Raw genomic sequence first — 22,530 nt, forward strand, 5'->3', positions numbered from 1 at the left:
ACAACTCTCATGTTGTTAAAAAGTCTAAAAAAAAACAACAACAAAAAAAAAACTAATACAAATGACAAAACAAACTAAAATTAAACGTAAAATATAAAAATAAAAGCTAATATTAATATTTAATAAAATATAATATTTCATTAAAACTAATACTACAACAGTACAAAAACACTGGCTAAAATACTAATACTGCTATAATACAATTTTTAACAAAGTTGTGTTAATAATTTATTTCACAAGACTATAACTTGAGTTAGCAGGTGTTTTTAGGTGTTCTAAGGATCTACTTCTTGCCAGTAACGGCACCAAATAGAATTCCAAATTTATACGCAATGCAACCTCTTTTTAATGTTGCCCCAACATGGTTGTTTTTGCATTAAGCATTTTTAATCAAAAACATTACATCACCAGCCTAAGTGATTCAGCACTTAATGAAAGTGGTTGGGAAGTGTTGAAACAGCATTTGTACAATTACGCCATCCACCAACAGCACTCTGAATCTCCAGACAGCAGCACTGCATTCATACTTTCCACAGGGGCTAGCGAAATCATCAGAGAAGGGGATTCTGGGAAATGCTGAACTGAGCTCAATGCTCACACTGCACCTGTGGTCCAAAACAACGGTAACCAAGCTGCAGGTGGTACGGATGTAAACAATACATTCCCAACATACACCTCAGCCCCCGCCGTGGCCTGAGGGGGCAAATTAGAACAGATTATTCCCTGAAGACAGAAACTGAAAGCTACAGCTCATCAGAAACAGCCTCTCAATGAATATTTCAGAGCAGCGGGCAAAGGTGGTGTGCGTCATGTAATACCTTTTAGCTGCACATCGCCCCCATCTCTGTGTGACGTTCTATAACCCCGGTCATCTCTCAAAGGCCATTTAAGCTTTTCTCTGTGACATTTAGGACAGATCTTCTCTTTTCCAAATGCTGCTGTTATTAGAGTCTCAGTAAAACAGGGCGAGCCATGCAGGAATTCCTTCCACATGTACTAATAAAAAGTCCCAAACCAAACACCCGACACAACACTAATTAACAAACCAATGACTGAATGAAAGGATGTATCTGGTCGAGCTCTTTTAATGTGATAACCAATACCATTGATGCAACAATACCACTTAGTGGTTTCATTTTTTTTGCATGAGTAAATGTGCATCCACAGATATTTGTTAGGGATGCACAATCATGATTTTCCATGGCCGATTCCGATATCGATTTTTTACAGGCAAACTGATAGATTCCGATACCGATTTCCGATGCTTTTTTTAAGCAATAAACAAGAATTAGGCATAAACAACATGTTTATTTGGTATTTAATAGGCCAAACTTGCTTTTACCTATTGAAAACAATAACAGTAACCATCTAAAATTAACGGCAGTAACTGCACAGTAAGTAGCCTACATTCAATACAAACATAGATGGTACAGACATCAGCATAGGGGTGGGCGATATCTCCATATTAAAATATGATATAGATTTTGACATATCGTATATATCGATATATTGTTTATATTTAATTCTGATTCCACCTCTTTGCTTGTTTGTCTTCTCTGTGCTCGCCCCTGCCTCTTTGATTTTTTCCCCCCTCCCCTTGCGTGTTGTCTCATTGAACATGGCGGCATCGGCAACCAGCCTGGAGGCTACAGAACTAGTATAAAAAAAGGACAACTGGCTCCATTATATGGAGATACTTCGGTTTTAAGGCATTGGGCGAACAGCAGGCAGAGGTCTACTGTAGGGACCTATGATTTCCTGTATGGCCCTATTTTTTTTTGTGAGTTCTAGTCTCGGGCCGGACGGAATTGTGGGTGGGGGGAGTGCATGAACAGCTCTCTCTCCACCTTCAATACCACGACTTAGGTGCCCTTGAGCAAGGCATCGAACCCCCAACTGCTCCCCGGGCGCCGCAGCATAAATGGCTGCCCACTGCTCCGGGTGTGTGCACACAGTGTGTGTGTGTGTGTGTGTGTGTTCACTGTTCTGTGTGTGTGCAGAGGTTAAATGCAGAGCACAAATTCTGAGTATGGGTCACCATACTTGGCTGAATGTCACTTCACTTCACTTACTCACTTAGACTGTAGTATCACATACACAGAACTGTAAAGGTAAACCCGTCAAAATAAAAGTATTTGCCAGAAATCTATTACTATTTTTCATCAGAATGTACATAGCCTACTACTAGCCTACTTAAAATGAAACGAACATAATTTGAGGAGTTTGCTTCATAGTTTGCTTAATTTTCAATAATTAAAATATAAATTAAATGAATGTTTTATGACTTAATTTGATAAACATAAATATGTAAATACACAGAATTTCAGAGGGGAAAAAAAATTTCTGCAGGTGTCACAAATACATCATAATTCTGATCATCACATCACATTTTTTTTTGACTCAATGTGATAAATATCCTGCATGTGTCACCACATAGAGTTCTAGTGGGAAAAAAAATTAGGCATAGAGATAAACTTATGAGTGAAAAGACACGTCACACACGTCCCAGCTGTAAGAATGGATGAATGCACATGGTGTCAGATGAAAGACAAAACTCCACTCATGTCCACACACAGAAGTGAGTGATAGAGAGAGGGAGCCGTAGGAAAGAGTAGAGCCCAGAGGCACAAAGACCATGGGAGTTAAATGGGTCAAGGAGAGAGGGATCCAAAGACATCATGCTAACACACAACGACACGAGATCTGAAAAGGACAGAGAGAGATAGAGAGAGGAAATGCAAGCGTTGACAATAAACTTGGCAAAGCTACTGTTAATGGAGTCAACCTAGCCCCTGACCTAATATCAAATTAATTTTAACGTTTCATTACAGTATGCATGCCAATTAGATTTATGAAAACTCATTTGTCCTCAGGAGCACACAGTGGTCATAAAGAAAACCGAAATCTAAAACAGATAACAATGAATATCTGAAAGATATTTCACATTTCAGAGGGCACTACTATTCACATACTTATAAATCATTCAATTGTTAAAGTTTAATGAACTAGACTGATTAATAAAATTTAATGAATCTGTAATTAAAAACATAATAATAATAATAAATAAATAAAACCATACTTTTAGTATATATTGAATTCAATCAAGCACTTGCTTTTCAACCATAAATAAAAGCATATTTTTTATATACTACATCTGCGACTGTTGCAGTGTTTGACCCATAAGTTCTTTGACCTATGATGACCTACTAACAATAACAGCCACAATAACATAAGCATTGCCAAATCTACAATTTAACCACTTTCTTGGTACATGTTGAACTACCATATCACAATACTCTGCCATATATTTCCAGCTTTTTAAAATGTGACAGATCCTCAACTGCTGCAGCCTTATGGGATAGTAAAGTGTCCAATACAGAATCACAATGGACACAGTACTATATCTGAGTATTTACCTATTCTTATTATGAATACTGAATATTTGGACAACATACCCACTTGCTATAGTGCTTCTTGCACACTATAGGAAAGTACACATTTTCTGAAGCATGGGATAGTCAATTGGCACTTTCCCACTGCGTGGTACGACTCGGCTCTGTATGGTACGGCTCGACTTGGCAAGGTTTTCACTGCAGTTTAGTACCACTTTAGAGTAGGTGGAATTATTCACAAGTCGTCAGTGCCACAACTCGTAAAAAATCTTTTCATTTCACGTTGCGCCATCAAACTATCAACGAGAGCAATGTACCTCTGCAACAGACAACGAAACTTTTTGGTTGTTAAAAATAAAAGTGCGCTTGTTCAAAACAGATGCGTTCGCTCCTTCACTGGCTGTGGTCATTTAAATCTAGTTGCAGTGTTGCCAATTTCTTTCAATGGAAAGTAACTAAAACCAGTTTGAAAAGTCGCTAAATGCTAATTTGCATATTTGTGACATCATCACGTCGTATAACCTTTTACTTTTATATCTCTCTGTGCTAACAAATGGTATTTTAATTTAGCCAAATTCTCAATAAAACTGTTTTAATTCATATATTTTACTGTTCCTGTTGTCAGACAACAGGTTAAAAATTAAATAATGACTGAAACACGTCCCTTTAAGACTACATATTCACCAACTCTCCCTTCCAAGATTAATCTGCTCAAAAATCCTAATTTGTAATTGAGCTGTCATCTGATGAAATCAAATACACTTAAGATAAAACAAGACATAGACAATTCCTGAGCTGTGATTTCGGCTATACTCTACCCAGTGGAAAACCCCCCCAAAAGTGAACCGAGTCGTACCATGCAGTGGAAAAGCACCATAAGTGAGGCAGAGCTGGCTATAAATGGTTAAAGTGGTCAAACTGTATGCAAAAAAGACCAATCGCATGTCAGTATGCAAATAGATAAAGAAAGATACCCAATCACAATTCTGCATGCAAATATTATGACACCAACACTGACAGTTACATTTTGATTACTGAACATTCCATAAGTGTCAGTCAATGGAAATTTAAAATGTAGTGGGACAGTTTACCCAAAAATGGAAATTATGTAATTTACTCTCTCTCTTATCTTTTGTAGAACATATTAAACATTTTTAATTTGAGAAATAACCTATATATATATATATATATATTTATATATTTATATAAGTTTAAAGGAGATAGATATTAACTGGAAAATTTTAATACTGAAGGTAAATCAGAATGTGTGAGTAATATCTCTACAGAATTGCCTTGTAAGCAATCTAATGACTTAAGCCAACAGCTGTAATATCTTCACAGAGAAACATGCAAATCTGTGTATGATATATCGTCCGGGTGCATCATCTTTCCACAAACAATCTGACAGATGCAATGAGCCGTTGAACACATCACCAAACATAACTTGTATCATGTTTCAAATCCGCTTAATCCAATTCAGCTCATTTCATCTGCATTTTAACTGCATCAGGGAGGCGTGCAGAGATGCGTCCCATAGCATCTGATTACACCTAAACGGCTGGCTCTATAAGCGCACCTGTGAATGAGGCACGCCGTTTGTTGGTTCACACTGTAATAAAAGAGATGGAGATAGTCATCTCAGAAAACGCAGACCCGTTCTGTAATGTAACAAGACTGAATTATTCAAATGTAGCCCTCTGGAGAAAGAAAGAGGAGAAAGGAGTGAGACGCAGGACAGAGAGAAAGTGGGGCATGCAGGAAGAAGAATGGGAGTGTCAGGCTCGAAGAAACAGGAAGAGGAGCCATCGGCTGTGAGGAACTCTCAAGGTGAGGCAAACCTCTGGAACAGTAGGATTAAAATATGGTTATTATACTTTGTTTATACAATCCTAAAAAACGGTTGTTTATTGGCATCCACGAAGAACATCTCCATTGCGCAAAATGTCCTTTGCAGTGGTAAAAGTTTATTTAGACTATTAAAACTTAAGACTAAAAAATGAGAAAAGGAAAAGGGATTGAGACTCTAAACCCTGCTGGTACTATATATATATATAGTACCAGTAGTTATTGTATTTTATATTATATATAAATTATATATATATATATATATATATATATATATATATATATATATATATGCTTAAATATAATTTATATATAATATAAAATACAATAACATAATAAATAATATATAATAATATAAAATACAATAAAATAATAATATATAATAATATAAAATACAAATTTTTTAAAAGAAGAGAGTGTGTGTGTGTTGTGTGTGTGTGTGTGTGTGTGTGTGCGTGTGTGTGTGTGTGTGTTGTGTGTCATTTTTTGGTGTCTGCTAACTGTTTTCTATTGCTAGCAAACTACACTAATTTTTGCATTAAATCTATATAAAAAAGTACAATTAATTACATTTTTTATTTTATTTTTATTTGACATTTTTGAGCAATTTCGTTTTTTGACCACTAGACTGCATCAGAATTTATGCCTGGATGAGATGAACCAACGACAGGACCTGAGAAAAAGGCCCTAAGAATAGCCCAGGGAGAAGGTGTGTGTCCCTTCAGACGTGAGCGTAGATATATTTGGAGAAATGAGGCTCTCTGGGAGTGACCTAAAGCACAAACACAGATAAGCTTGTGCATACTCACACACAAACTGTTTAGTCCACTGTTTTTCGCTCCTACGCAGTCATTCATACCTGCAGCAGGGGTGGGGGTGCTTTTTGAATAAATCCAGACAGGGCAACAACACAAGACAGCTGGAGTGTAGCATACGAGCTTTCTGATCTTCAGCAAATTAGATGTTCCATCAGGAACTGGGGAACAGCTGTTCGCAGGAACCAGCAGAGCCATATTTGAAGAATCATGACGGTGCAAGAGAACCGAGGAGGGAAAGCTCACTCCGTGTTTAATGAGGCAGCACAACAAAAGCAAGGCGGACGCCCCACGCCAAAGAACAGCAACCCGCGTGTGATGCTGTAAGTGGCATTCATTAAATCAGAGGGATTATATAATGTAAACACCAGAGAGAAAAAAACTCAGTTCACTACAAAAAGATTCACATACGAGTCCCATGATGTTTTGTTTTTTGGAATTTTAGGAAACTAAAAAGAGAAGCTTTTCCAATAAATACTCAATCAACAATTTTGCCTTTTGCAGTACACAAAAAAAATGATATAATCTGGCAAGACTTCTCATAAAAAGACACATTTTGCACTGTATATTCGCACTGCATACGCGGTCAATTTTCCTTTACTAAATCCTAAAGAGAACAGTACCATTTTTCGCTGTTTTTCAAATCTCAAAGCAGAATGTTCTTTTCAAAACGAATTTCAAAGAGTCTGTGAACACTATCCCCTGCTGAGAGCATGTCTGCCGTACTTCACACACACTTTCTTCTGACAAATAACTACATACGAGATAAGATCACTGCTAATAGGCCACTCAGAATGCAAACACGTACGAGTCCTATCAGGTATGACAGCAAAAACTTGAAAATCTCCATGAGCGCACCTTATCTTGTTTGTTAAAGTCCTTTGCTTTACTCCTTACTCTTGCTAAACTGATTTTGAATGATCCAGCTCCGATCATAATAATCCACCCCAGCGCTGATAATGCTGTAGTGAAGCACAAGAGAAACTGTTTCAAAGTGTTGCGTTATTTCCCCTCGTGACTGATATTCTCACACTAAAGAACTGATATTTTCTGTTGATTTTTCTTAATATATGAATATTAGAAAAACAAATATGAAGACAAAAAAAACAACCATCATCATCAAACAAAACAAAAAACATTAAAGAAGCTTAAGTGAAAGTGTCCAGGCCAAGATAGGCAACCACAGAAGGGAACAAAAGTAATTATGTAATTAAGTAATTGAATGAATGAATGAAGGAAAATATGGATAAATAAATAAATGATTTACCAATACTATTGTTTCACGACCCAGTGATTCTCAAAATTAGGTCAAACCCCTTCCAAACAACACTTTAAAATTTAAAGAAATCAAATCAAATCAAATAGGAAAACAAGCCTTTCTGAGAAAAATAAATAAAATAATATATATATATATATATATATATATATATTCTAAAATGACTGCATGATGACCCACTGACCCATTCGAAAACTTCAATCCCATAACCCTGCAGGGCCATTTTCTGCAGAGCTGCTGCAACACAAACACAACAGCACAGGTGTGAAATCTTTCACAGATACTTCACCTCCTGGTTCTTCCAGATTCAGGTAAAGATTAGCAAGGTAATGTTGTAAAAGGTATTCATAACAATGACTGAGATGGATACCACAAATGACACTCAACAAGAAACAATTCACTCTTCTCCACTCCTCTGACATTCCTGAAGCTGAGATGTCCACAGATAACATCTCATTAAAACCGCCAAAGGCAGGTTTTCTCCTCTGAAAACCTCAGAGACGGTGCGGGGGAGCGATAACTGCTAAACAAGGACTTACACTGCCTTGCTTCTACAAGCAGTAGTTTTAACTAACCCTTTCAATACAAGATAGGACAGGGCGTCTTGTGATTAATGGATTTCCTGTCCAACATATCGCTTCAATTAAACGGACCACATTTATTTCAATAAATGTTCCTAGATTCATTGTGCATGATTTATTTACATTTATGCATTTGGCAAAAAATAAAAAATAATAATAATAATAAAAACAAAATAATAATAATAATAATATTATTATATATATATATATATATATATATATATATATATATATATATATATATATATATATATATATATATATATTTTTTTTTTTTTTTTTTTTTTTTTTTTTTTTTTTTTTTTTTACAATGCATTCAAGGTACACATTTTATTCCAGGGAATCCATTCAGGATAATTCACGTTGCTGTAGAAGTACAAAAAAAAAAAAAATACTGGCTGGGAAAAAACATGCTTCCACATACTCTACACTTTCATGGCAAATACAGCAGCACGTTAAATTACTCAGGGCACCTGTCCTGCCTTAACAGTACTGCAAGACTTTCACAGTACAACATGAAGGAGTTTGGAGCAGGGCTTTTCTCTAACCCCCAGCACAACACTACACAAATGAAGCCATTAAAACCGCTCTGCTTAAATAGATCAATACAGATTTCAGCTTATCAATTAGACCAAGACTCACTGCTATTCAGTATCCAATGCCCTTAAGTCTTGCTGTAATACATGGCAATCAGAGTAGAGAATGCAGTATTCTTTATGACTCCGCTGAGAGATGATTTTCATTGAGTGCTGAATTGAAAATTCAGGATTAAAATCACCAGATCATGGAATTCTGGCCATTCCTCCACTCTGCTCCAATTAATTTAACCAATTAGTTTCTTAGTAAAGTAAGTTGTATTATTATAATTGTTTTAATTAATACTTTTATTTTGCAAGGACAGAATAAATTCATCAAAGGTGACAGTAAAGACATTTAGAATGTTACAAATGATTTCTATTTCAAATAAGGGGTGTTTTAAACTCTTTATTCAAAAAATTCTGGCCAAAAAAAAAAAAAAGGTTTCCACAAGCTGCACAACTATTTGCAACACTGATAATGATATGAAAGGTTTTTGAGCAACAAATTTGCATATTAAAATGAATTCAGAATTTTGAATTTCGAATTGATTAGAGTGAAGGAAGTGAATAGATTAAAAAAAAAAAAAAAATTAATAATATATTTTTAAAACTTTAAAACTTTTTCAATTCTGAATGATAACAGCCCTGGCTAGAAATGGGTCTCTGTGTTCTGGGAGCGGAGGCAGTTCTGGGTCTCTAGAGGCAGGTGGGATCTTAAGCTTTGTTCTGTGTGAACTGTGAAGGACTCAGATAGAGTGATTAAGGGACAGATAGAGGACGGCTTCACAGGATAAAAAAAAAAAAAAAGATTGAGGGGAAATGTGTGTTTTAGCTCAGCAGTTCATCCAGAGAAAGAGGAGTGCTCAGTGACACTGCATGTTTCAGAACAGTGTGAGTGTGAGTGTGTGTGTGTCTGTACAGAAATATTGCGCATAACAAAACCCACCGTAGATCAGCAACACAACCAACACATCAAAAGAAAAAGAGGAGAATGACAGGAAAGAAAACAAAAACAGATCAAAGCACATAAAAAGATATTATTCGATGCAAAGTTATAAAATTAATCATCATGGTTTCCCCCAAAATATTTCGCATATTAAGCAGCCAATGTTTTTAACATTGTTTTTATCATAATAATAAGAAATGTTTCTTAAGCAAATCAGAATATTAGAATGATTTTGAAGGACTTCTGAAGACGGCAGTAAAGGCTGCTGTAGATTCAGCTTTGTCTTTAAAGTAGATTTAAACCGAAAACAAATCATTTAAACTTTAATATAATTTAACAATATTACTGTTTTGCTGTAGCAAATAAATTAAGCCTTAGAAAAAGCAATGTTCAAAAACATTTCAAACTTTTACAGAAAAAGAACATTTTAAAGTTTTTGGGAACTTGATGGATACAAACCAATGGGTACAATTTCCACCATCAAATTATATATATCATAATACCACCCAGACCTAGTTGAAATAATTTCCAAGACAAAGAAAGGCAAACCGGTGATAAAACCCATGTCAGATGAGCAGTACGTTAGCCCACATGAAATACGCTTCAGCACACACACAGTAAAAAGTAAGGGCCCATTACAAGTAAATACAACAGAGAGCAGTAGGCAAATATTTATCCACAGGAGGCTGGAGTGTCAGAAGAGTATGTGAGGATTACTTTACAAACACTTGAGAGAGAGAAATAAACCAAACATTAGTCTGGGGCAGTGCAACAATGCACTTTACTTCACAATCCCAAAAGGCCAGATGCACTGGATCAAGATGAATTCACATATTCCCTCAGCGTCAGTGTCATTTCTGTTATTCCAAGTTGGTTTCAAACAGCTAAAAAGTGTCACAAGTCATCCTCTATTGGGTCCCTCACTCTGTGCTGAACTAGCAAGTTGATTTAGCATTTCCATTGCGTCTGAGTGTGTGGGTAGGCAGAGCTCTCCGATGCGGCATGCCAGGGCCTGTGCAGATCTCCGAGGACCCTGGCTTAACTCAACCACGCTGTAAGAAAAGATCAATGACTCAATGGCACCAAACTCACCCACAAGCGCCAACTCACTAGCTACAGTTTTAGCCAGATAACATGAAATGCAGCCCAGGTCCTGAATGCAGCAAATTACAAAACAATATACTGCTAAAGTGGCGAGATTTTATGGCCCTATTAATTCAACTGTATGTGGTAATTGCGGATATATTTTTAATATCTAGACATATTTATAATGTTTTACAGACACATCTGTCATTTGTTATGAAATAATGTTACATTTTAGTTCTAAAACTTCCAAAACCAAAAATATTTGAACAAGTATTTCTTTTTTCATTAGATTATTAAAAAAATAACAATGTTATGTAACATATGGAAAAATGTTCAGCAAAAAAATAAGTTAACATTATGGTTATATAAAATTACTGATATGATAACTGCATATGCAGTGGATATTTTACATCTAATGTTTTTTACAGATATACAATACATTTGTTATGAATGATCTGTCATTTGGGTTCCAAAACAAAAACCAAAAACATTTTTATAGTATTTTTAATTAACATATAAATTATTTGGGTGTTGAATTTTTAGGGGAAAAAAACTATATCATGATAAATAACACTATAATATAAAATTACTGATATAATAATTCTAATGATATGTAATCATTAAACGTAACATTAAACTGCACGTATAGATGCTAAAGAAAAAAAAAAAGTTGGCTCCATTTTTCATTAGATCATTGAAAAACATCATGGTGTTAAATTTTCAACAAAAACAAATATATCATGATAAATGCCTTCATCGGAATATACAATTACTCATCCAGTGATGTAATATTTTGTCATACTGCATCTGAATAAAGGTTCTCTCACATTACCAAAACTAGTCACCGAAAGAGAAAACACTAGTGTGTACGTGATAATCTTCAGGTAACTATTCCGACCACTATCTGGACAGGAAGTAACCTTTTCGCTTTTGGTTCCTCATGGCTGTCGGTCAGAGTACCTCATCCATTAATTGTGGATTGAACATTTCTCATTAGAGCAGAATCATATCACACTTAGCAACAATCTCATGCAATCAGCTTGGCAGCTACACTGACCATTAACATTTTATTACAGCCCACGTCTTCACCTGATTAGATAGGACCATTTGCATGGCAGTCAACATTTCAAAAGATACATTGACTGACTTTAAAGTTTCCTGACTCAATCTAGCAGGTTTGTTTAACTTTCAGACCAACTTGGCAAAGGTTTCTGCCTGTCTCATTCCTGTCTCTCTACCTAGAAGGATTTATGCATTAGGTTCCAGACGAGGTGCAGAAATTTAACCAGTTGCTACCAATAACGACATGAATATCCTGAATATTTGCACTGCGAAGACGTAAAACCAACTGTTTTTTTTTTCTTTAAGGTGCAATGTGCAAAAAAATAATGACTGGTTTCAAATAAGTTTCCTAAACACTTTCCTCAACTTCCATTATTTGGTCAAACACATAGTTCCACCACAGTCTCACGCTTTTGTTTGATCAAATGTTGCTGGTCGGTATTCAAAAAAAAAAAAAAAAAAAAACGCGCACAAAAAAGTTCTACAAAGTTTATATTTACAAGAACATAAATACAGATTTACATTTATATAGTTAACTAAATGAATGTTAATTTGAGAGTCCATTTATATTAAATATTTCAGTTGAATAATTTAATTGAAATGTAGTAGTTAAAAGATAATAATGTACAGGATATCAAAACTAGGGTGCAGTATCATCACAGCATCCATTTAATGCTGATTTTTGTAATAATAAAAAATAAATGCAATACATTAAAAATACATACAATGAGTAAAAATGGTAAATAAATATTATAATAAGTAATTTTAATTAATTTGAATAATTAGCCAGTAGCAACAATAAATAGTCATTAAATAAGTTATTTATGTAAATGATTCAACTGAACTATGATATAAATAAGTGGCTATGATATAAAACCAACAAACTTCCAGGGGCTCCAGTGTTTTTATTTTGAATAACTGACATTAGATTGGGGTTTATTCATTTTTGTTAAAAAAGTACCACCAGTAGTTCATATCATGAACTCATAGGAGGTCAATCAAATATTGACATGGACAATATTTTATTAAATTAAAATTGCCCTCTTAAGCCTCAAAAAATAAATAAATAAATAATAGTTTAACTTAATAAAGTTAATTTCTGACAAAACTACAAACATTTCTGAGCAACCACAAAAAACTATTCCCACATCCAACAGGTGAATAATCACATTTTTCTAGCTCTGCCTCCTAAAGACTCGCATCCGGTTCATTTTACTGCCTCTTTTTTACATTAAGTGTGCAGACCTCGCAAGGCGATTGCGCAATAACCTGATTTTAATAAGGCTATCACAGCCGAAGAAATCAGGAACAGAAGGGATGTGGAGTGAAACAAAATGGGAAAGAAATTAGGAACGAACGGGAGGGAGAGTAATCGATGGAAGTTCTACTAAAGGCACAGTACGCAGCAGCTCAGAACAAAGAGTGCAAAATGAGTGTGACTGGAACACTCTCCGCTCCCATTTCAGAAAGAGAGGGAAGGAAGAGAAGAGTAGAACAATGCCACTCCGTTCCCTCTAGTGAGGATGTCTTTCTATCTGTGCTTGTAGCACCTCTACTTTCACACAATGGAGTTCAGAATGAGAGCGAACAAAGAGACCGATGATCCCAGAAGAAGGGGGATTGAGATTTGGGCTGTCCTATACATGCTGAACACACTAGGAAAATTGACTTCAAACATGCAGTGTGTGTTCCTATCATGTACTACACTGCCTGATAACAACCAATTGTTGAATATACTTTGTGTGTTTGCAATAGTGAAAGACCAGCATGGGTTTTTCTATGGCCGATGCCGAGATCTAGAGACCAGAGAGGCAGACAGCTGATATAATGCCGGTATACACAATTAGGGAATAGAATCATAATTTCTGGATCTCATTTCAATTACATTTCCATCAATGATTTATGATAATGATAGCGCATGAGTTACTCAGTTAATCATTTTAGGTGTATATGACTTTCTTCTTTCAGATAAATCCAATCGTACTTGTATAAAAATTTGGCCTGGCTCTCTAAATGGCAGTGGGCGGGTGTTTCTGTTCAACAGGCCAAAAAAAGTCCAATAAAGTGCATCCAGTGCATCGTTTAAAAAAAAAAAAAAAAAACAAAAGGGTCCCACATTGCTCCAGGGGGTGAATAAAGGTCTCCTGTAGCAAATCTGTGTTTTTGTAAGAAAAAGATCTATATTTAAAACTGTATAAACCGTAATCTCTAGCTTTAACTAACGGTCATATGCACGTTCATTCCGGGGAGATGACGTAGGACGTATGTGTAGAGTATGCACCGCTCAGAAGTGACGAACACGGAAGCAAAGAGGAGAGAACAAAACACTGTTCATTATTTAGAAGTACAAAATGAGGATTTGTAATGAAAAATGCCGGAGAATTTCGATATAAGCCAAGAGGAGACACTAAAGTTAGGACACTTAGCTATCTTTGCTCCTGTAAACAAATGTTGGTTTTCGCGAGGCTAGCATACTCTCACCAGCACATGTGCTATGATAACATCTTCTGCCCAGAACAGCTTCCGCGTACAACAATTAGCATAAGCTACAGAAAAGTGGTAATAACGTTATAAATATGGATGTGTTTCCTACAAAAACACATCGATTCACTACAGGAGGCCTTTATTCACCCCCCGGAGCCGTGTTGGACCCTCTTTTTTTATTACGGATGGATGCACTATATTGGATTTTTTTTGGACTGTTGAACAGAAACACCCGCCCACTTCCATTATAAAACTTGGAATGGCCAGGACAATTATTAATATAACTCCAACTGGATTTGTTGTTGAACACCTAGGAGGCCTTAAGGGTGAGTAAATAATAGGCGACTTTTCCTTTTTGGGTGAACTATCCCTTTAAGGATTCAAAACCCAGTAAAAAAATGATTAATTTAATAATTAATATTTAGAAGAGTTCTTGTAAAATGTACACAGATTATCTACATAGATTTCTCTAGAATTCTTTTTAAAGAAGGACGCATTTATTTGATCAAAAGTACAATAAAAGCAGTAATATTGTGATATGTTTTTTTTATTATTTTAATAGGCCTATATTTTAAAATGTAATTAATTTATTTGATGGCAAAGCTGAATTTTACTTTATTCTGTCTTTAGTGTCACACGATCCTTCAGAAATCATTCTAATATGCTTATTTGGTGCTCAAGAAACATTTCTTATTCTTATCTATGTTTAAAAAAATAAAAAAACATTGTGCTGCTTAATATTTTTGTAGATCACCTCAGGATTCTTTGATGAATAAAAAGTTTAAAAGAACAACAAACTGACTCCAAACTTTTTGACCAGTAGTGATTTCATTTAAAAATATTCATGAAAAAATGCTGAAAATTTTTTTTTTATCTACATGTCGTAAGTACAGCTAGCCAGTAACTACACAGATTTAACTCTCACAATTAGCTGTAAGATGCGTCTCATTGAAAATACTGGCTCATAAGAATAATTTAGTTGACACATTCTTTAAAAATTGCAATCTGTTGTGAATAAGAAATTGTCCTGGTTCCCAAGCCCATAAACAATACAATGACAGTGAACACACATTCAAATCATATTGCAAAATCTCAAAAATATTGACCAATTTCATCAGCCTGAGAGAAATACATTGTGACAAAGAGACTTTATCTGCAAAGCACATGTGCTACTTCACAAGCCTCCTTTGTGTTTTTTGCAATCTCATCCAGGGGAACTTGCAGCATGGCAAAAAATGTGAACAGGGCAGCTGGAAATGACTACGCCAATGATGAAGCGCTGGGGAGCGAGCAGTCGAGAAGATGCATGCAGGATAACTGACAGTGATCTTAATGGCCCACGACATGCAAATGCGGTATAACGCTTCTGGTCAGATCAGTCAGAGGGAAAGTATGATGTCGTAGGGCAGGCAAAGCAATTCACATAGCAGAGGACAAGTCTTCAGACAACACTATTTGATCATTTTACTGCAGGGGTCACACCCTTTTAAGCCATTTCAGAGGAATAATGCAAGTGTACACACACACAACATATATGCATTGTGGGTGTATGTCTGTGTGTGCAAACACTAGGATAGGAATCGCATAGCTCTTAGTTTGGACATCTGCCAACTGAACTGTGGCGTTACAATCCCAGAGAATCACAACAAAATTCTGAGGTAATTCAGACACCGTGCCGGTTTTTGTCAAACAAAACAAGCATCTAGTCATTTAGAGGACTGGAGCTAAAGTCAGCCTTAGGGAGGTTAAGTGCTCTCAATAGCGGCTTAAACTGAATCCATTCGATCTGAGGAGCCGTTCGGATCTCCTGTGCAGCTTTCGGAACTGTTTACAGTGACGTTTAAACAACGTATGTCTGCAAAGACACAGAAAGTATGAGCACACAGACAAAAAAAAATAGTGCAGTGTAAGTGATGGTTATAGCAACCCCCTCTGGTCTGAGCCTTTGAAATACAATTAAATAAGTGGATTAACCTCAATACAAAAGCAATCCCCCTCGCAGGGTAAGAGAGAAGAGGACAGTTACATAGATGTGAAAGACAGACACTTCAAAGGGGGGGGGGGGTAATTTTCTTAGAGTAAACAATTATCATTTTCTTTATGAAATTAAAAGTAGCTGTCACACTACAAACTGAATATCCCTAAAGCACTTCGAAATTCGTGGGATATGGTCATCCTTGTATCATCTTACCAATGCTAGCTGAATTTTATTTTCTATCATTTATATAAATAATACGCACTATCGTTCAAAAATGTATCTATCTATCTATCTATCTATCTATCTATATATTTTTTTTTTTTTTTTTTTTTTTAGAAATTAATACTTTTTCTTAGTAAGGATGCATTAAATTGATTAAACGTGACAGAAAAGGCATTTATGTTGTTGTTATTTATTATTAAATATAAAAGGTATCACAGTTTCCAAAAAATATTAAGCAGCATAACAGTTTTAAAAGTTTATGATAATCTGAAATATTTCTTGACAAACCAAATCAGCATATTAGAATGATTTCTCAAGGATCATGCTGCTGTCATTGGAATAAAAAAAAAAACTATATCATTAAATGCAAAAAGTTATTTTACAGTTTTTTCTGTATTACTGAACAATTAAACCTTTGAGCTGTATTTTAATATATCTTAATATATTTACTTTATCTTAATACATAATGGTTTTTTTTTATAAAATATAAAGATGTCTCTTTAATCTTTCCCCATGGGTCAGTTATTTAATAAGATAAGATATTTATATAATGGTTATTTTTTCATATATATATTTTTTAAATATACTTCATAAACAACCCCCCCCCCCCAAAAAAAAAAAAAAAAAACAGCAGAAAATCCCCCAAAACAATTTTTTGCCAATTCTCAAACTAACAGATGTAATTTGGCCATATTCATTTGTGCACTATGACACCGCCTCTTTATAGAACATGAGTCAGCGAAGACCCTTTGCAAAGCGTTTGCACCCCAGTGGGGGGACACATGCCTACAAAACCTCTGCTGCTATTTCTACAGCCATTCAACCTTTGTGTTTCCGAAAGACAGAAAATAAGCCAAGCTGCAAGCGTTATGCGCACAGCTGCTGTCATTACGCATGCATTTCCTTGGCTCAGAAAAGCCCTCCCCCACCGGTTAATAAGGCCTTCATATGACCCGGCCACAGAACTAATCACACAAATATTCAACTGTGAAAATAAGTACATGGATTCCTGCATATGGCACAGGGTCTGTGTGTGCCGAGGTCACTACAAACGAATGAACCACACTGACCTCAGTTTTTGAAAAGCAGTGGGGTTGTTTGACAGATCTGGGCACGAAGTGTGCGGAGTGAGACGCTAAGCCCCTGTCAGCCTCACGTGTTGCTTCTCTGCAGACGGGTGGTGAACGTCAGGGCACCAGGCAGTAAGGGATTATGGGCGATTTTTGTCCGTTCTCATTCGTTCTCATCCACAACACAGACTATCAATTCAAATCTCCATGTTTGTGGCAACCAATCAAATACAGGCCAAGTAAAGCGGTTGCCTAGCTACTGCAACAAGTTCTTGATCAAAACGAGTGAAGTATTTCACCAACACAACTTTAATCTACCTGAATTTTTAAATAAACTAAAGGATTAAAAAAAACGTATACTAAAAAATATATTTATATAATAATATTATATATATATATATATATATATATATATATATATATATATATAATATCAATATAAATATATTTTTTTAGAGTCAAATAATTAAATGATGTTTGTTACTATTCATGTTTTTTATATTATATTATATTATATATTCATGTGCTGGCAAAACCATTACTCCTTCAGAAAGTCTTCAAAGTACAATGAATAATGAAACATTATTGTATACTTAGCATTTCTGTTCATAAATATATAGATAAAATGCAGAAACTGGTATAATATATTTATGATCAATTATTTGCCACTTCCTCAGAAACACTAAGAATCACAGACGCTAAGGAACAAAACTCATTAAGCGGAATCTGGATCATTGCATTTAATCAAATCATTAGATTCCCATCCCCTGCAAATTAATCTATTTAAGATGAACTAGAGTTAAATGCCCACACATCAGCGAAAGTTGAGGGAACACTGAGCCGAGCATTCTCTCAAACGAGACATGGATTAATGGAATATAGTGTTACACCAGGAGGACAAGAACCACACCTTTCCTTCCAGAATCTCCGTATTACCAGTTAAAGGGATTTTGTCACGCCCCTCTTGCTCTGATAACAGGATGGCTGAAGTGCAGTCTGGTCTCTTAATTGGCCGGGCTGCTGTAGACGAGCACTCAACAAAGAAAACGGCTGTGCCATAAACAAGACCCTCACTGTCTATGCGCCCCACTTAGTTTCACATTAACTGCATGGAAAACTGCAAATCAGCAAATCGAGGAAGGCAGAAAGACGTACTGCACCAGACACTTCACTTACTAACCTTCCACCATTATGACAAACACGCTTCTCCAACCTACTGAGCCAGGTACAATCACATAATGCTTATTTCATTTCATTGGACATGATTCTCTTCCATGTCAACCAATCATCAATGGCTCAGAACAGCTTCAGGCTGGATGCATGTTGCAACACAGTCAGAATTTCACTCTGCAGTAAAAAAATTAAAGTTTACTATCAGCTGAACTGACCCAGAATCCTCCTCAGTTATGACTCAGCTTATAGGCCTTTCTGACATTCCCACAATACGGTTTTCCTGTTTATCAGGGTAGCAACTGAACATTAAAATGAGAGAAATGAACATGTGCCAATGAACATATCCAACCTATGGCAACTGCCGCAGGGCCTCTAAACACACCTTAAATCTGTCTGTTCCTGGAAAAATCAATTTTTCATTCTTCAACTGAAATGACAAAAAAAAAAAAAGATCCTTTTTCCCTTTTAAGCGCCATCGCTTTTTTCTCTAATCAAAAGCAGGTTTCGTGTACAGGAGCTGCACAACAAAGCATGTAAGTTCTGCGACACCACATGGTACTGATAAACACATGCTTGCGCAAAAAGGTTCACAAAATTATTGCAAAACTGCAGGTGGGACTATTTGCCAGATTTGTGCTGCAGGGCACAGCACGCATTCTCATGCATCTCTTCAAGTTGCGACGAAAAACAGGGCTGGACAGAGCCAAAGGCAAACACTTTTGCATGTTTTTTCCTCTAGAAAAACATGAACACTCTGGGCTCTATATGAAGGACTGTGACCATCCCAGCAGGCCGGGTTTCAACACACAGCTACAGAGCTAAACAGGTCTGTACCGAGCAGCCATCAAGGGGAGTTCAGTTTCCTTTCCAATGTTGACGTATTTCCTATTGAAGCTAAACGTATTAATGGACTTGTCCCTTTTTAAATAGCCAACAGCCTTTAGTCCAAGTCACAGCCATGAATTCTGGTATACTGTTTGGTATTGCTACAGTGCAGTTATTGTTAACTTAAACCAAAATTTTTAAAAATCTTGTTTAGTAATTGAAATAAAGCTGAAATAAAATTTAAATATAAATACACTGTGAAAATGAAATGCTTTGGTAACTAACTGAAATAAAAAAAAGCTATATTATATAACAAAAATGAAAAAAGCATAAAATGACTGACTAAAATGAGTTAAAATATAAAAATGAAAATAATAATTGTATGATATAATAAATGATATATATAAAAAAAATACTAAGTCAGAAATAGTGGTCATATGGGTTGCTAAAAGACAAATTTAATGTAGTGAAATAACTGTTTATTTACAGGAAATGAAATACACACAAAATGTTACATTTCGCACTATATTTCCAAAAATTTCACTAAAAGAATTGTCCATTGACAAGGCTGTTGGTAGATTTTAGACCTGAACCTCAAATGAACAGACAAGGACCAAAAGCCACAAAACTTCAGTGAACACTGAGTGAAATAAAATAAAAAGTGTCTTCATCCTACTGCACAGCGTACGCAGAATCGAACACCTTACCTCTCGCCGAGAGTTTCTTTGTGTTAATAATTTTAGCAGCAAATTCCTGGCCATTGGATTTTTTCACACATCTCCGGACCACGGAGAAGGCACCCCTGCAAATGAAGAACACACAGAGCTTAATTCCCCTCAAAAGTAAAAGATGCACCTGACTCTCGCTATCTCTAAATAGCCATCAGTCATTGAAAACGTCACAGCAGTTCCATTAGAAATTAGTTGCATTCACATGATTCTACGATAGTAATAATTTACAGTGAGTAAAGAATCCTTGCACTGATTCGGTCAAATTTGGGAACGAATCATTCCGACTAATTTTGCGAACTGGTTCAACCGATTCAGTGACAAGATTCGACACAAAAGACCGATTCGTTCACAAATTAGACATTGCAAGACTTTATATATCCAAGTATGACAAAAAGAAGTGTAAATGGTCTAATGTCTGCACAAAATTAACACAACTACTACAATTCTGACATATACTTTTAAAAATGGGCGGCGTGCACATCACTTCACATCCTCATGTCAGAAGGCTTTAATTCTGCTCCCTGGATCTTCACTAGGGCTAAAGACTACACCCTCAGTTTTTGATTCATTCAGAAATAAAAAAATTTGAGAGAAATCAAGTTTTCACTTCTGCCAGGCTCACAAAAAGTGACAATTTCACTTCATCCAGGCTCGCAAAAAGTGATTCCAGAGTAGCATGTTTATTTCATTTCAAAAGTGGATAAAATTTGGGTTTCATCTTCATAGCAGTGAAATGATACACCATGCTTTATGAAAACACAGCCCAAGGAAAGTAAATACAGTAAAAAGAAAAAAGAATGGGTGCGAGAATAGAACCCTGCAGCACTCCACAGGAGTTTAGCAGACAATGAAAATAAAAATTACCTAATCTGACAGAGAAACTTATATTTGTTAAATATGATTTGAACCAGCTAAGAAAATTTGACTTAACACAACTACTAGAATTCTGACATTTGCCTCAAAAAATTGGCGGCGTGCACAGCACTTCACATCTGCATGTCAGAAGGCTTTAATTTTCTTCCCAAAAGTGAGATTGAATACTAAGAAAGGCGTCATTGCTCAATTATTGATTTTATAATTCCTATTTATCCGTCCCCTCCAAAGATATTAAAGTGTGATTAACCGTGAGCGCGAAAATATTTCATTGTAACATCAAGTGCACGGCTACATATTATCTAGGGTGCACTATAAAGTACGCTACGCTGCAATAATTATAAGAAGCTGTAGGACAATATAATTTAACCTCTGGTTACCAGCATAAAACAATCCACGTTGCTAATGTCAGGAAAAGTGGCAGCCAAATACCCAAAGTAACCGAGAAAACCTTCCTACCCATCAGCAACCCCTTAAAATAAAACAAGGCGTGAACACAAAACACAGTGTGTAATACATTTAACATTCTATACTAGATACGCTCCTCAAAACCACGACAGTTATTTAAACCTGACATTAAACGCGTTTCGAGATTAGGGCACTGGGGGGCTAGATCGGATCAAGTCCAGAACGGAGTGCTGTACTCGGTTCTTGTCTTGATCCCATCAAGCCCCCTGTCCGTGGCTTTCGGAGAGGTTTACGAGTCTACTTGCAAGTCATTTCCCCCGCTGTCAACATCCAAATAAAAGAATGGAACGAAACAAACAAGAGTAACTTGCGCCATTGACGTCACACCGCTACAATGTCGCGCGAACTTACTTCCCCAGCTCTTCGTAAAGCTGATACTCGTCCGTAAACCTGGTCGAGGTTACAATTGTAGCCATGTTGTGTGGGGAGGGGGGTCGATGCCTCTGCTGCTGCGGTTCAGGTTTCGGGAGGAGAATCTCATGTGTTCCAGAGAGAGAAAGAAGGGAGATACAGACGGAAAGAGCGGAGGGGAGGGGCTGGATGGTGGGGGTGGAGAGAAAATAACGCGAGACATCGCGAGACTTCCCTGCAAGCAGCAAAGTCACGAGTAGAGTGACAGACTGAAAGATCTTTTTCATTAATATGTGCGCATTAACGATAGCAAGCCTCATTTTAATTAATAATATACAACGAAGAACATATTACTGGTTAAATAATGTAAATAGTTCAATAAAAAGTAAAAAAGTACCAGCATATTATACAAAGTATTATAGAGTATAACGCAACACAATAATTTCATTTCACGTAGCCTATCTGTTTGTAATGTTTTAATAATAATATATAAAACAGAAATCTATCTATCTGTCTATCTATCTATCTATCTATCTATCTATCTATCTATCTATCTATCTATCTATCTATCTATCTATCTATCTATCTATCTATCTATCTATATATATATATATATATATATATATATATATATATATATATATATATATATATATACATATATTATGTTCAGTTGTTTGGGATCAGTAAGATTTTTAATGTTTAATCTTTTTTTAATAAGTCTCTCATGCTAATCAATGCTTTACTTACATGTATTTGATCAAAATACAGCAA

General features: G+C 35.8%; 1 pseudogene; it reads right to left on the bottom strand.

Moving 5' to 3' along the window:
- The window catches only part of LOC113055978 (calcium/calmodulin-dependent protein kinase type II subunit gamma-like), a 44,071-nt pseudogene extending 22,120 nt beyond the window's left edge, over nucleotides 1-21,951 (bottom strand).
- Nucleotides 21,952-22,530: the final 579 nt, after the last annotated feature.

This window comes from Carassius auratus, chromosome 37, assembly GCF_003368295.1.
Source record: "Carassius auratus strain Wakin chromosome 37, ASM336829v1, whole genome shotgun sequence".
In the NCBI taxonomy this organism is placed as follows: Eukaryota; Metazoa; Chordata; class Actinopteri; order Cypriniformes; family Cyprinidae; genus Carassius; species Carassius auratus.